Raw genomic sequence first — 14,476 nt, 5'->3', positions numbered from 1 at the left:
GACGAGGAATTTGTCTTGAAATCTTGTACGTGTCGTGTAAGGCAATAAATAGGCTTTGAAAAATAACGAATTTTTTAAAAAGAAAGCGAGTACTCGGACCCCGCGGACTTAGTGTTTCGACCGCAAACGGCTCAAATACGCAATCACCGACGAGATTAATGTACCTACCTATTTGCGCCGCTTGAGGGTCTCTGCTGATGCAGCAGCAGCGCCCGCACAGCCCATCGTGGCAGGAAGATGTGAAGCACACGGGTGTCCAGTGGCGAAGGATAGAATTTTGACAAAGGCATGCCGTCCCAAAAAAAAGGAAATTCATACTGCTTCCATCAAACGGTATGAATTTCCTTTTCTTTGGGCAATTCCGATTTCTCATACATCTTACAGTATGTAATAATTACAATAATGAATACGTACTGTAAGATGTATGGATTTTTAAAAGCTAACCCGGCGGGAATCAGTCTGTCTGGACTCTGTCACGCAAGTTGCATCCTACACTAAAGGCCTACCCATCCTCCATGATATCAAAGGCATCTTGCCGTCGTCCGCGTCGCGTGCTAAACCGTTAAGTTCTAAAACTGTCTCCTATTTAGGTAAGTGGTAATGTGGTAGTAATCTATTTAATTGCAAACTTTCTCTAGCTTTAAAACATTTTCTAATCATATGAAACATGAACTAGGAAAAGTCTTATAGATGAGTACTTTTGAACCGCTAATATGACAAAACATCCTACTGAAATATTATCTACACTTTAATTGATCCAAGTCAAGTTTGGTGGAGGCTTCGGCCGTGGCTAGTTACCACCCTACTGACAAAGACGTACCGCTAAGTGATTTAGCGTTCCAGTACGATGTCGTGTAGAAACCGAAAGTGGTGTGGATTTCCATCCAACTCCTAACAAGTTAGCCAGCTTTCATATTAGACTGCATCATCACTTACTTAGGTGAGATTGTAATGCTAACTTGTAAAGAATAAAAAAAAACTTTATAACACCCCTCAAAATCATGATTTTTAAAATAAACAAAACACATAAAAATTGGCGTCATGGTTTTTATCTGTGTGTAGAGATAAAAATAAAAAAGCAGAGTAAAATATATCACGCTAACAATTACCATACGTCTACTTTCAGGATTGATGATGCCTTCAGAAAAATAAACAATCATACCTTCAAGAAACGGGTTGCTGAAAATATCCGAAGATCTGAAACAAAAAAAGAACAAATTACATAATGCTCTTCAATTGTGTAACTACTTTTAGTTGTTTTGCTTAAACCTTGAAAATTCAGTACATAATTTAAATGTAATTAAGAATTCAAGGATATAAGTGCAGAAACTTGTTACAATAAGTAATTACAATTTTATAAAACGTATATTTCTAGTTTCTATAATATTAAAAGGAAACAGACAATTACATTAGCAGGCCAATTCACTAACTTTAACGTATGGACATATACGAAAATTACCAACTAGCTATAGTTATACTATTTATTCCATTGCGATTACCTAATAGGTATAAAGTCATTAGGTGCCTACTGACAACCCTTCGTGGATATAGAGTGGGTAGATGACATTGCCCAGTTGATATTATGATTTTTGTTAATGGTGGGCGTCTACTAATCTCATCTTACGTATCGAACGCATCAAACGGATCAGATTTTTAATTTTACGGTACAAAAAATCCGGTAATGGTTGATATCAGAGGTGATAACATATTACTGATTCTTTGTACTACCATCATGGCTTGATGAAACAATATTACGAATACCTTTGTTCATCCACGCCCCAAAGCCCCCCGAGTCATAATCAGTAATAGTTGGCCCATCGCATTCTCGAGAGCCCTGGTATCGCACGCACTCTCACCACAATAGGCACTCAGGCGGCTTCACTTTTTCGCCTAGTGAAGTGTCTTGAGTAAGTACAATGTGTTTACATGTACCCAGTCTGTGAGCGACAGTACAGTAGTTATGGCTCCATACACTGCGGCGCACGTGTTCAAGTGCCTCCGATTCGTCGGAGTACATTGATCACTTAGGACTAAACTGACTTTTATGTACGGGAGGATTGGTACTAAAAATATTACGACTAGAAACAGCGAAGTTAAAAAGTATTACACAGGATGTTACGGAGTATTTCCCTTAACTTTTCCATAACTTCAAGGTGTTGACAAGGCCATATAATAGGAGCCGAACTGCATAACAATTTTTTTTACACTAAAAAATTCATACGAAGTAATTCAAATAATTCCGACTGGCCATGTAACATTTATCTATCCTTGCATTATAAAATACGTAATCGTAGTGGTAAGACTGTCGATATCGACGAGATATTGCAACTGGCACTTCGCACTTCAGTAGTAAGCTACTTCATGATATTTATCAATGAATAAATTTGGGTAAGTCATAATACATGTATAAGGATGACAATATAAGAGACACAATTTAAGACCTATTTACAAAAGAAATATTTTTTTACTCCAAAAATATTCATTTTAGAACACATATAGTATTGACATTTTTCAATAATTTTCCTCAAAGAATATAACCCCAGAGTTATGAAAAATACTCCCGAGCACCCTGTATAAGTACATGGCCCATTTAAAATTGGTGATCGATAACAATTTTGTGCATGATCAACATTTAATGTTAACATTTAAATAAATAAACAATACCGATGTTTATCTGTAAGCTTTCGTATAACCTTGTAAAATTTATTGTGTACGAATAGTTCTATATGCAGAATTGCGACATATCAAGGTAAGGTCTGAGGAATAATATAGATAATAAAATTTATTGAAGAACTAGCGGACGCTCACGACTTTGTCTTCCTTTAGACCTCCTTAATCTGGCCCTCCCGCAAAATCCGAGTGGACATCTACTAGCTATAAACTATTTGTACTTGTAAATAATAGATAGAATATAAATATATTGAAAACATTAATGTACAGAATTTGTGCTTGAATCTATAGCTTTAACGTGAACACACAGTACATTAATCTATCCCGAAGGACCGAGTGCCAATCCAATGAACATATTTTTGGTGTCCCATTACATTGTCGTAAGAAATAAAAACGGTGATCGTAGAATAACAAAAGTAGGTTATAGTTGCAATCATTTCAGTGTTTTTCTAACAAAATAATATCGATTTTGAGGCCTATCTAATAAGTATACATTACTGATAATATTACCGTGAAAACGTCTTTACTATACTGTCCCATAAATAAGCGACCCCACCCATTAAGCAAGGACTATAGCCATATGAGCCTACAAAATATTTCAGGGGAGGCTAAGAGGAACATTGAACGCATCAATATCTGCCAACCGCCAAGTAGCCAAATAAAATTATCATGAATAGCCGCCGATGTGCGTATGACGTAAAGGTTTCTGTTTGCTTCCTCATGTTACATGAGATGACCTAATTCGATATCCTTCACGTCACGGGAACTATCGTCAGATTAATTTGATGGTTATTTATCACTTGCAATATTTTCGTTGATATGGTTTTTTGTTAAATAAAATATGAAGCTATATTTTTATTTCCACTAAATTGATTGTATCATTTAGATTTTAGTCCTTTTCGATAATAAAATTATGGATTAACGGTACTCAAGATTAGATGATAATGTCTGCTATGGAGATGCTTTAACTAATTGTAATTGGGTACCTCCACCTCAACTTCAATGAAAGAAAAGTCTTAAACGTAAGTATTTTTCATGTTAAACTTTATAAAACCTGTTTAATTCTACCTACCACATCGTTTCATATTTAAATTTTATTCCCTTAAACTCGCCCCTATTCGTGTGAAATGCTTACTTGCTATTTTTGTGAAAAATTTTAATACTGTTATGAAACAATGATCCTGCATATACGGTCCCGTCTCCGGCGGGCTTTACAATTGTGTCATGGGTGATAAGCGGAAAAATTCTTTTCAAAAGCGTACACGGCACTACCTCGCTTCATATACAGGGTGTTTCGGAGTATTCCCATAATTCCAAGGTGTCAAGTCTACTTATAGGAGCCAAACTGCATAACAATTTTTTAACTAAAAAAAACTTTTTATGTTATCATACAAAGTAATTCTAACAATTCTGACTGGGTAACACACGCCTTTATCTATCCTTGCATTTTAAAATACGTAATCGTAGTGTTAAAACTGTCGATATCGACGAGATGCAACTGGCACTTCGCTCTTTACTAGTAAGCTACTTCATGATATTTATCAATGAATAAGTTTGGCTAGGTCATAATAAGGATGCAATATAAGCTAATTTAAGATTTATTTACAAAAAAAAATGTTTTTTACTCCGAAAATATTCATTTTAGTTCTATAGACATTTTAAATTAAAGAATAACCTTAGAGTTATGGGAAATACTCCGGATCACCCTGTATAAACGGTTCTAGCTCTTGTATCTTCTGATGTATCTGCCGGTGAGAATAATGGTGAAACAAAGCATAATGCCTTTTCCCAACCGTATTGTTTGAATAGAATTAGAATGGAAACATGGTTTCCGGCTTTAGGAATATTCGAATCATTTGCTACACAATATTAATATACAATGAAGAATGAAGACTGTATTATTTACAAGTGTATGGGTGAAGTTTTCTTCTGAATTTTATCCAGTATAACTAACCTTAAGCATAGTATAATTAATGGTAATATGACAAAAAACTTTCAAGTGTTTGTATGAGACTTAACTAATTAAAGCTTCGGCTAAAGTATATTTGTGAACATCCCATTAAATGTGAAAAAAGAAACAACAACAACGTGAAAGAAAACGATATAAAAACAATTTAAAGAAAGCAATACTATCTATACTAATATTATAAAGCTGAAGAGTTTGTTTGTTTGTTTGATTGAATGCGCTAATCTCAGGAACTACTGGTCCGATTAGAAAAATTCTTTCAATGTTACATAGCTCATATATCGAGGAAGGCTATAGGCTATATTTTATCCCTATATTCATGCGAGAACGGGAACCACGCGGGTGAAACCGCGCGGCGTCTACTAGTCTTATTATAAAGAGGAAAGATTTGATTGTTTGTTTGCATTGAATTGGTTACGAAACTACTGAACCAATTCGAAAAATTCTTTCACTGTTGGGAAGCTACACTATTCCCGAGTGCTATATGCTACATTTTATCCTCAATTTCCTACGGGAACGGGAACTACGCGGGTGAAACCGCGTGGCGTCTGCTAATAAGCTGTGAGATTAGATAATGAGATATTAGCCATCTTCCGTTGGATAGAATAATATGGCCAGACAGGATTATCACAATAAATCTGGATTAAGTATGAAAGCAAAACCAAACATTTATAAACATTTTGCAAGAGACTATGAACGGACGGTCCCATTATTATACTACCATATTAGTTCCTCTGTGGTTATCAATAAAAACAAATTAATCATAAGCATTAATGAATAATTCATTAGCCAATGGCACAAAGCCAACAACCATAGTTTGAAGAGACGCTGTCCGTAGCACATGGCTGCCATATCTTTCTTTATGTATGCCGCTTAATTATGGAAATAGCTCATGGATTAAAAATAAATTGGAGCAATATTTTTTTTTGGTTAGACAAATCGATCGGTTCGTAATGAGATGATTTATGAAAAATTCCAATTAAATCGTATTTATGGATTTGGGTGAATATTTCAAACCGGAATAACGTTTTCGAGGTATGTTTGCTTTGAAGGAAAATGCTCCGGATTCCATGGACCAATTCTTGCCAAGCTCAGGATAAAAACAAGACTCTACCATTTGCCTCAAGCGTATTCTAAAGTACTTCGGACATATTGCTAGGAAAGACGGAGATAATCTGGAAAAATTAGTTGTTACTGGCAAGAAAAAAGACCGGAAAGGCGTAGCCTGATGCTTTGGTCTGACCAGGTCCGCAGTACACTCGAATCCACTGTCTACGATGCTCTTAGAATAGCCGGAATTAGAACAAGATGGCATAAGATCTTAAGGTTAGAGATAGAGAGTTCAGAGATGTTCACAACCCTCATACATGAGGTTTACGATTCACGGAGGATACATAATTAACTGTATTTTCATCTGTACCTCAGTTTTTCACAAATCCCTCGGGAACCATAGATTTTTCCGGGATAAAAAGTGATGCTTTGGTCTGACCAGGTCCGCAGTACACTCGAATCCACTGTCTACGATGCTCTTAGAATAGCCGGAATTAGAACAAGATGGCATAAGATCTTAAGGTTAGAGATAGAGAGTTCAGAGATATTCACAACCCTCATACATGAGGTTTACGATTCACGGAGGATACATAATTAACTGTATTTTCATCTGTACCTCAGTTTTTCACAAATCCCTCGGGAACCATAGATTTTTCCGGGATAAAAAGTGGTATATGTGTTAATCCAGGCTATAGTCTATAACTATTTCAAAACTGAGTTAATTCGGTTTGGCGTTAAAGAGTAACAAACATAACAACAACAACAACAACAAACAAACAAACAGTGTTGTTCGAGTCGAGAACAAACATCCAAACTACGTTTATAATATTAGTAGAATTTTAGAAAAAAAATTTAGCCTGTAACAGAGTCTACAAGACAAAGTACCAACAATAAACCCCTGAAACATTTAAAGCACAATCTCACAACATTATTGAATTTCCAATCAGAATGTAGGTCCATCTAAAAATAGGACGCTTAAATTAGCGATCCACGTAAAACCCATTAAGTGCGGCCACGATATTAATGTCCTGTAACCGCATGAGTGTCGTAATACAAATATATTGCTAATTAACAAATCCTCCGCCGTCCTTTCGTAAATGTTTTGTTTATTTACTTCGCTAATGTTGTTACTTGTTAGTCACGTTATTAAATATAAAAAAAATATATTAAAAAATACGGTTTAAGAACTTCATTTACGCTCTGCTTTAAATAAGTTGAGATTAGTTCTCGAATTTCTTAACATCTATCTCTCTTTACTCAGAGAAACTTAAAAAAAAATAGTGGGGTAGAATTTGAGTAGAGTTTTTCAGGAGAAATACGTATGGTAAAATTACATTGCTCACAATTTGCATTGCAATTGCATTGCATTGCTCTTCTTCGTGATTTTAACGACATTGATACCGAAATAGTTTTGGAATAGCGTAAAGGTATTATTGCCTGAAAAGGTTCCATGATCACAAACTCAAAGAAGACCGCAATGCTTATTTTACTAAGCAGCAAATCATTCATTTCAAGTATTATTGGTACAAGAACTTATACAAGCACTATTGAAACGTCAAGTTTGAAAAATTTTACCACTAACCAAACCAACCACCACCAATTCGGAAGGCAGGTTCTGCTGCCTCTCAGCAGCTGGCAAGAAAGAAGAAGTTTCTTGAGGTAGGTAAGTCTTTCTGTGCAGTTAGGCGTGTGTTGTTAGTTATCCAATTTAAATAAATAATTCATAGCTCAGGTTTTCGAGGAGTTACTCAATTAGTATTTAATATTTATGTACGCGTTACCACTTACACGCAACACCACAACAACGGAAGCAAAACATTTCCTCAGTCATTAGTTTCATGTGTTATGAATTATACAATATCGCGTAATGCAAGAACACGTGGCGTGGCTGGGGTCGGTCATTGACCTGCGATTTCAGGGTACCGTTAATCGCTTTTGCGACCGGCTACAGTATTCGGAAAGGAATATTTCTGTAACGTTGGGTTTCTTTCCCCTTGTCCGTTTTTAATCGTATTGCACGAAATCCCATTTACTGAAAGCGAATTAGAAAATAAAACTATAGAGCATTTTGTTTTTAGGAAACACCACATTTTATTTAAAATATATTTTTTATTTTTATATACTTAGGTACTTTTCATTTGAAACTTGATGAAGATAAAAAAAATAATTAGACACATACTTTTTTGACGGCCTCCGTGGCGCAGTGGTATGCGCGGTGTATTTACAAGACGGAGGTCCTGGGATCTCCGGCTGGGCAGATTGAGATTTTCTTAATTTGTCCAGGTCTGGCTGGTGGGAGGCTTTGGCCGTGGCTAGTTACCACCCTACCGGCAAAGACGTACCGCCAAGCGATTTAGCGTTCCGGTACGATGCTGTGTAGAAACCGAAAGGGGTGTGGATTTTCATCCTCCTCCTAACAAGTTAGCCCGCTTCCATCTTAGACTGCATCATCACTTACCATCAGGTGAGATTGTAGTCAAGGGCTAACTTGTAAAGAATAAAAAAAAAAACTATTGTTACTACATTATCAAAGATATTTTCTTTCTTTCTTTCACAATACACAATATCAAAGACGAAGACAATGAATAAAAAAGTACAAGGCAAAAAAAGAAAAACAGGAGGAAAATCAGCAAACAAAAGTGTGTGTGTAGTATCAATAAGTTACTCCCTCAGCATTTCGTACCCCTGTGCTGAAACCATGAAGAATCTGTGGCGACAGTAGCGCTATTCTGTAACGATTTTCTATTTTCGAGTGCGAATTTCGATTCGTCTCATCCTGTCTATAGTATCGCGTTAAGCTGATATAGATACAAAACTTCGTTCTAGCAATTATGCGGCTAAGTTTTTGTAATTCATCAGTGTGAGTTTCGACTTCTTTTCTTTCTCTATTATACATATAGTAGCGGGTAAAGATATACCTGATGACGAATTTGAAACTCACAGTGTCGAGTAATAAAATCGTTACAGATGAATATTCTATTCTCTCTCATCTCATTTCTATTCATATTCAATTCCCATCGATTTATAATACCTACCTACATATAGCTCTGTAAAGACTTCCAAGATCACTCGTTTTTATCCCCCTCTGTTTCTTGTTATTTCTCCAAGTAGGGGAATTTCCTATAACGAATACACATCTTGTGAATCTAACATCCAGCGGTCCTCCGTTCTATGATTTAAAATAAAGTAAATCATCCAATTTATTTGATTTTAATAATTAATCCTCGTGTGATCGTTATAGAGTCAAATGTTACTACCCTAAGCCCACCAATCCATATTAGAATAGTGTGGTGGGTCTTAACTTGAAATAGCTGTTGTAGTGGGTCGTAAATACTGAAACGCCTGGCCTGACGATGAAATATCTATACTAAAATTATAAAGAGGTAAAGTTGTGGTATTAATTTCTTGTATGTGGCACAAAAGGAAAGTGAAAGCCTTAATTGTATCAAGCCAAGGTATATCACACGTCCCCTTAACGACTTCGGTCAACATTGATTAGCGCATGGCCATTAATTGATATAATATTATACTGTCGTAAATAAGCTAAGCTACTTTAATAACCTATAAGTGGCCGAACATTTTGCCTTGATAACTTATATTAATAAAATATTATATAGCTTGTAAGAAATGTAAGGTTGTTAGTTAACCAAATTAATAAATAAAAAAAACTTAGTTTAGTAACTTATTTTTTATATACTACTATTACTATTTGATAGGTAGGATATAAAATTCTTGTCTCTATTCTAACAGCTGTTTCGTTCAAAAGGAAAAAATGGAACCCCTTTGGAATCATTTTGTCTGTCTGTTTGTCTATCTTTATCTCGGGAACGCGTGAAAAACTTCCATTTTAACGTGAAAAATAAACACTATCGTTTATGCCACACACAATGCACTTATTATTATTTAGAAATTCAAAAGAATTCAATTCATAGAAGTCAAGTCACTTCCCGTTAACCTAGAAAATTGAAGTTTGGCTAAAAATATCGCCATAAATTACGAGGCATGGGAAAAAGCCTAAAACTACACATTTGTAATTAAATCACAAAAAACTGGGTTTTGTGCATGGAATGTGCCATGTCGTATGAAAGGGCTTTATTTGCACACAAGGTTATACAGATTTTTATGTTTTCGAATCATGACGAAAAATTATTTTTACGTAACCCTCTCGCTCGCAGATGGCTAGTTTAATTGAGTTGGGTTAGGTGCTAACTTAAAACAAGTATTTGCTATGTATTTGTTTCCATTCGTTATAACATACGGCATTCTCCTCCTCCTCTGGGGCTGACGTCTTTCAGAATTCCAATGAAATTCATCTAATTTGGAGTCCTACAATGTTCCTCTGTTAATATTTTGAACTAGATACTTATATAAAAAAAGGTGAAGGAAAAACATCGTAAAGAAACCTATCATTCCGAGACGAGACTCGAGCTCAGCAGTGAGTCGAATATGGGTTGATAATAATTATACAATAATATACTACGCGTTATTTAATTGTAGTAATTAATTAATAGCAAATTCTTTGACAAACCTCAGACAACAGGAACTTGTAGGGTTTAAATATATATCTGACAAGTTTTATTATCTACGCAACTTTTTTCTTACATTCCCACCTATTAATAATTATATAAAATATATAAAATATTAATATAAATTAATAACCTTAACGCTTTCTTCCTTACAACATAACGAATTAAAAAGTAAATCTGATTATAAACAGTTTCCTGTATTACATAAAAAAAATACAGGACGTGAATGTTTCTACTGTTTAACTTTCTAGTGTTTAAATTTCATTTTATTTTTATCTCAACTTATACGTAAAATACACACCTATCTTATAATATAAAAATGGATGTATGAAATGTGTTGCTAAGCGCAAATCTCGATATGGCTGAACCGATTTGGCTAATTCTTTTTTTTTAATTTTCCTTTTAGTTCCGGTTTCACTTCCGACAGATTATAATATACTGAAAAATAACACGTTAAATTGTAATCAGTATTTTCAGTTCACAATATGACGGTAGATTATAATATCACGAGTGAGATTATAAACTAACGTATTTTACAATCTGACATCTGGTGACTTAAAGTCAAAGTCAAAAGTCAAAATTCATTTATTTCAAATAGGCTTAGTTTACAAGCTCTTTCGAAACGTCAGGTAATAATATTAAATTTAAGATAATGGTGATAATAATTCGAAAACTTAAAACTTTAAAATTAAAGTTACGAGGGTTCCAAACGCGCCTTGGTCCGAGAAGAGCCCACAACAAACTCAGCCAAGGTTTATTTTTTTTATTTTACAAACTTATTTAAAACTAAGCACACAGTCGTATAATACAATTTAACACCAAGCATTTTTATCATTTAAATACTCATTAACACTATAATAAGACTTTACTAAAAGCTTGCGTTTAATAAACACTTCGAACTTTTTGAGTGACATTCCAGTAGCTTATATACCGACTGATATAGTTACAATTATAAATTAGGGTTCCCTTTAACTAAGGGTACAAGAAAACCGACAGTGTGCGGACTTGAACGCATCAAATATGAATAGAATGAGGTGTGAACCGGAGGCGGGGAGGGGCGGGTAGTTCCTGATTATCCTTATTTTACATCCGTGTCACGTCCCGCGTCTTCCTCCTCAACTAAGATATCGCTAGAAAAGGAAAAGGTCTGGGAAACCCACCTCCATACATACATTAGCTATGTACGAACCGTTTTATCAAATTACCTATTTATGTGAGAACGAGAACTTATTTTTATTCAGTGGTAAGCTTTTGGGTGACTTTTTCTGATGGTAAGTGATTCTAAATTTTTGGTTGACGGCCTCCATGGCACAGTGGTATGCGCAGTGGACTTACAAGACGGAGGTCCTAGGTTCGATCACAGGCTGGACCGATTGCGGTTTACTTAATCGGTCCAGGTCTGGCTGGTGGAAGGCTTTGGCCGTGGCTAGTTACCACCCTACCGACAAAGACGTACCGCCAAGCGATTTAGCGTTCCGGTACGACGTCGTGTAGAAACCGAAAGGGGTGTGGATTTCATCCTCTTCCTAACAAGTTGTCCCGACTCCATCTTAGATTGTATCATCACTTACCATCAGGTGAGATTGTAGTCAAGGGCTAACTTGTAAAGAATAAAAAAACTGGGTAAATAGCAGAACTAGTCGCAGAAATTCGCTAAGTGCATGCGGCTCAGGCTCGTGATGTTTAGAAGTCCCTACATAAGACCTATGGCCTGCAGTGGACGTATATCGATTGCTAAGATGATGATGAAGTTATTTTAAAGGAAGCATATTTACCACGGACAGTTTATTAACCTGTATTAATAGATTGGATGCGCCATTGTGCGCAAATTTCTCAAAAGTCGGGTAAAATCCTTTGGATCGGAAATACGGTCTTTATTATTCAGTCATACTTTATGAGAACAGCTAATCTCACCATAGCAAGATAAGCAAATACACGCCACCTGCAGATTATGGTCCTAAGTTCTAAAGCCTATGTTTGCCTGATAGAGATCGCTAATAAGCGATAAGGCCGCCTTATATATTAAATAAAAAGTATTATAAATAAATAAAAATCTGTGTCTTTTGTGTGTGTTAGTCTGCATGTTTATTACTCCCTCACCACACAACTACGGAAAATTATCCAGTGTTATAATCCATTTCCATTTCAATTTAAACCAAACTTAAATTTTAATTTGAAATAGAGAACCCTGGATAAACATAAACTACTTTTTATACCAGAGAAATTCATACCTCCCGCGGGATTTGTCAAAAACAGATAGGCGAACGGACTTGCGAGCGTCGAATTAGTAGGGGAAAACCGGGAGACTTGCTCAGGTGGGAGACTTGAACCACCTCAAATATTTGGATTTAAATTTCGCGTGACCGGCGCCGTTGACAGCTTGCTTCATACTCGTACATGAGGCGCGTATAATGACGACTCCAGTTTGGCCGGCATCAGTTCAGTTTTGCAACGAACGGCGTAAACGGGGTTTCGTGGTAGAAAAGTAAAAATATCAACGATTTTGGATTTTCGCATAAATCAAAAAGTTTTATAGGTAAGTGGTGTTGTTTAATCGTATTGTTTTTAATGATGAATATAGTTTTACTTAAGATAAGCAGTTTAAACCGCAGTTGTAATAGTTTCAAGAAAACTTCTGTTAAATACGGCAAAGGGGGGTGCGGGAGACTTGACCAGGTTCATGTAAGGGAGACATGATCAGTGGTAGAATTCTCCAGCGCTGTGTTTGAATTTGATTTGATTGTAGGTAGGTACCTATTGTTTAACGACACATTTGTTACAGTGCTAGTGAACGCTGCTTCTGTACCAAGAGATCAGTTCAGAGTCCAGTTCAGATCAGTCAGTGTTCCATCCCCGCAATATATTGCAGGGATGGAACACTGACTCTTGGTATTTATTATGGTAGTATTCGTGATTCCACTGTTGATTCTGATATACGTGACACGAGTGCTTAAGCTACTGATCTAGAAGTCAGATCAATGTATGTGATGTTGAGTGAAATTAATTTGTTTATTATTCTTTTAAGGAAAATCATGCCGTTTCGATACAAACCCAAGGAGGGTTATAACCGCAAGAAGTTTACCAAACAGAACTCCAGAAAAAACTGACAAAGTTGATGTGTAATTCATGCAAAAGATATGTTCATGAAGATTGCGTTGGGTTGACTGTCAAAGACGAATGTTAAATGCTTTCTATGCTGAATGTTATTCAAAAGTGTGTGCCTATTCCTAATTATATCTACTCTGTTAAATCATTTGTGTGTTTTATTATTAAATATTTTCAATAAAACTGTTGTTTTTTAGTGTTATCTCTGATTTATATGCATATGGTCAAGTCTCCCTCATCTCCTGATCAACTCTCCCAGGGGCTGGGGAGACATGAGCCACATCTCATTTTTTAAAAAAAAGAATTCAGCACCCAATATATTTATCATACTGCCATTCTATTAATGTATAACGATACCTATTTAGGCATATGCTCTACTTGCAAAAAATCGAGCCGCTACCACTTACACATCCAACTTTAAATACGTTTAAGTAAAAAGGGGGTCAAGTCTCCCGGACTTCCCCTATGCTATAAGTATTTCGTTAAGATTCGTTCTGCTATCTGCTTACAAACTTCACTATCTGTATTACTTAAGTGATTACATGATTAATACCTATATGGCTTTAAAAAAGTTCAACTCGAACTATTTAATCAGCTCTCTCTTCCTCTTTCACTTCCCTTCCGATAAACGTTGACAAAAAAGCATAACCATTCATTATGTCTAATAGAGGTTACATAATAATTTATAACAAGTGTCTTATAAGTAAGTAGTAAACGCCTAAGGTTTCACACGCGTAGTTCCCGTTCTCATGAGAATACGGGGATTAAAAAAGCCTATGACATTCACAAATAACTAATAATAATTCAAAAATATTTTTCAAAATCAATTAATCAAGAGATTACTTACACTCACATCATCACCTGACCTCTTATGGGACTCCTTATGGGACCTCAGCGGCGTCACCGGGGGGTTTGGGAGAGCGCAGAAGCATCGTCTGATGGGGCCCGAAGGCAGAAGCAGAGTAGATGTTACTTATTGAATATTCGACTCCCTTTAAGAATTCATGACATTTTCACGTGATCCGTGTTCCGAACCTTTACTGTATTCAGAAAGAAACTTTCACACCACAAAATAGCTTTCAAAATACGTCTGAATAAACCAAGTTTTCATTCAAAACCAAAAATAGGTATATAGGTCGCCAGTTAAATATAAATTTCC

The 14,476-nt window shown here is 35.7% G+C and overlaps 1 protein-coding gene and 1 long non-coding RNA gene across 3 annotated transcripts in view; one reads left to right on the top strand and one right to left on the bottom strand.

The window, feature by feature from the left end:
- Positions 1-14,476, bottom strand: part of LOC112050048 (uncharacterized) — a 220,098-nt gene that overhangs the window by 160,648 nt on the left and 44,974 nt on the right. For both annotated transcript variants that reach the window (XM_024088171.2, XM_024088172.2), the window contains exon 2: positions 1,163-1,197. The gene's annotated coding sequence lies outside the window, so the exon portion shown is untranslated. The remainder of the gene's footprint in view (positions 1-1,162; positions 1,198-14,476) is intronic.
- Positions 12,511-13,449, top strand: LOC128199908 (uncharacterized). The gene is made up of 2 exons (XR_008252431.1): positions 12,511-12,748; positions 12,995-13,449. It is a non-coding gene; the product is annotated as an uncharacterized LOC128199908 (long non-coding RNA).

This window comes from Bicyclus anynana, chromosome 3 (genome assembly GCF_947172395.1).
Source record: "Bicyclus anynana chromosome 3, ilBicAnyn1.1, whole genome shotgun sequence".
Taxonomy (NCBI): domain Eukaryota; kingdom Metazoa; phylum Arthropoda; class Insecta; order Lepidoptera; family Nymphalidae; genus Bicyclus; species Bicyclus anynana.
Note: the sequence above shows the minus strand (reverse complement) of the source record. Positions and strands in the feature narration are given on the sequence as shown.